The sequence below is a fragment of the Eurypyga helias genome, unplaced genomic scaffold (genome assembly GCF_000690775.1).
Source record: "Eurypyga helias isolate BGI_N326 unplaced genomic scaffold, ASM69077v1 scaffold34478, whole genome shotgun sequence".
NCBI lineage: Eukaryota > Metazoa > Chordata > Aves > Eurypygiformes > Eurypygidae > Eurypyga > Eurypyga helias.
Window position 1 is genome coordinate 14315 of NW_010269472.1, and position 2979 is coordinate 17293.

Here is a 2979-nt window from a genome sequence, read left to right on the forward strand (position 1 = left end):
CCTGCAATTGCTGAGACATGAGAAACATTCTTTCAGATCTGTCTCATTTACAGAAGGGTAGGAAGAGGGACAAACATTCTCACAGAGTGTTATCTACAGCGCTCGGCAAAGTCAATGACTTAAGTCAGTTAGAGAATTATTAGTAGATCAAAACTAGCTACGCATGTAGCTAAAAACGTCTGTCAGACACTCGGGAAAGGTCAGTAGATGCTCAGCAGGAGAGTGCAAAGGCGAGTTTAGAGAGAGAACCCCGTACCGAGAGCCAGCTCGAACTGCAGATACTGGTTTTCCTGTTATCAACAGCCTCGTTTCACAACTGGTACTATCAGAGTTTGGAGGTTTGGAACAGCTGAGCATTAAATGCTGGTTTACATAACTGTGCACAGTATTCCCTCCATGTGACAATTAATCTCAACATTTCAGAGCAAATATAGAAGACAGAATGACCAAGATTCTCTCTCTTTGCTTCTTACCGTTCTAAACTCTGTCATCTTCAAACTCATCTATTTCAAGAAGAAATGTCGATTTTGCACGGTGCAAACACAGTAAAAAAATAACAAGTCTGAAATTCGAGATTTTCTACTAACAGCACAATGTAAAGCCAGTGAGAATCGGCGTATTTCCTTTTTACAATGGCCAGATCTGTCTCCACCATGAGGCAGAAACCTTTTGAATCAGGAAATTCCGCAGGTTTTCCTATCAGAGAATCACAGAATGGTTTGGGTGGGAAGGGACCTTAAAGCCCACCCAGTCCCACCCCCTGCCACGGGCAGGGACACCTTCCACTCGACCAGGTTGCTCCAAGCCTCATCCAGCCTCGCCTTGGACACTTCCAGGGAGGGGGCATCCACAGCTTCTCTGGGCAACCTGTCCCAGTGCCTCCCCACCCTCTGCGGGAAGAACTTCTTCCTGATATCTAATCTAAACCTCCCCACTTGCAATTTAAACCCATTACCCCTTGTCCTGTCGCTACAGGCCCTTGTACAAAGTCCCCCCCCAGCTTCCTTGTAGCCCCTTCAGGCACTGGACATCATCTCCATACACTTGGCAGCAACGTGCTTTGAGCAAAGCCTAGTCACAGGGCTCCTCTTCTGATTCTCCGAGGTGACGACTCCTGAAGTACTACTGATAGAAGTAAGATTTTTCTTCTTAACCCCCTTGCACGTCCAAGATCGTACAATTATTTTTTGTACGGATCATTCCAGGAAACAGATCGCTGGGCAAAATCAAGACGATATGCCACGCAGTTTTGGGTAAACTCTTTTACCTACACACTTTGAGAGAAATCTTACTTACAATCGCTCAGCGTGGCAGAAGCCTTCTTTTCCTTTCCCCACTATGTTCCCTCAGCAAGGATATGTAGCTTCCTCTAAAAGTAATTGAGAGAACAGGATTTGACCAGATTGGTCCACTCTCTTCGCGTAATTTAAATCACTGAATGTTTGCTGGTTTTCACATGCCCAAACAACCTCCGTGTTGCGCAGGAGAGAGACAAAAGTTTCACGGCCAAAAATTTTTGGGAAGTTAGTGAGCTGAGGAACAGCACAGGGAAGGGAAAAATAAGATGCCTACCTCTGTGGAAAGCCTTATTTTCCTTACTCTTAGCCACAGAAATGCAAAGAACAAAAAAAGTGGTGTGAAAAGATCCTAAAGGTGGGAAAAGCTACTGAGACTGATAAAACACTCTTTATCCTCCTAAGTCCTGAGCAGAATTTCTTCCCTCCCCTTTCCTACGGGAGCTGTGTTTGGCAGTTAACGGACACCAAATGGCACAGTTTGCTGTTTTGATATGAAAAAAAGGGAAAAAACCCTCATATTTGGAAGTAATCTAAATCTATTTCTACACCTTAATGCCTAGATTCCTGAAGATCAGGCAGATACACTCCAGGTTATCTCATTCTATGTAATGACTGGCCCAACATCTTTCCCAAATCACAGAACCTTTTAGGTTGGAAACGACACTTCAGACCATCAAGTCAGTTCTTAACAAGCATCTTTCCGATTAAACAGCAGACACAAAAGCGTAACACGCTTGCTAGACAGAGAAAACACGTAAATCTTTAGGAAAAGGGGTCTGGTTGGTGTCATGTAAACTGAAAATATTAACTATTTAATTTATTGTACAGAAAATTGTCAGAAACCGGTGAAGAAGAACACTGCTCACTTAAATCACACCATGGTGATCCTGTGGAATGCTGACTGGGGCTTCTCTGTCAGTCAATAAGGTAACAGTGAAAAAGATCAAAAGGCAGGATTTCTTCTCTTTTGGGTTGCTTGTAACAAAGTGAGTCACAGGCAAGGATCTGGGATAACGTGGTGCCTGCCAGCTGCCTGAGAAGGAAGGATCTTCTCCATTCAATACAGAGAAGTCTTCTTGGACTCGAACAGACCTCTGCTTACCTTCAAGATTTTAATGATGCACTTTACTCGCATTTTGCTCGTGATTTGGGTGGATTTTAGGAGTTCTCTGCACTGCACTCGAATGCATTTCCTGGAGCTCTGGTATCAGACGCACTTAGGAAAGCATACCTGGAGCTTCAAGGTCTGATGAAACACGAACCTCTCCTCTCCTCTGCCAGCATTAAGGGGTTCATGCTTGGATGCATCAAGCACAGGATTTTAAACCCCACCACTCTGATAAGCAACCGAAGATCTCACAATCAGAATATATTTGGGTTACGGGTTTGCGAGATCTGACGGCTGTGGATCACTACCACTCTTTTTGCTTTCAAGACAGTTTTATTTCTTCAGTGTGACTTCCTTCAACCCCTGCTATCACTGTTCATTCCGAAACAACCCACAGCAGGTTCATTTTCTGGCAAAACCTAACAAGCAAGCAAGATGAAAAGTGACATCGGGGCCTGCCCTCTGACTCCAGGTGGTCAAAGCTATTTCCCGGTGGTCAAAGTCAACGCGGGGGTCTCCAAACACCATCCCACCCCTGTGCTTCTTGCTTGGGCAATGAGGAGTCTCTAACGC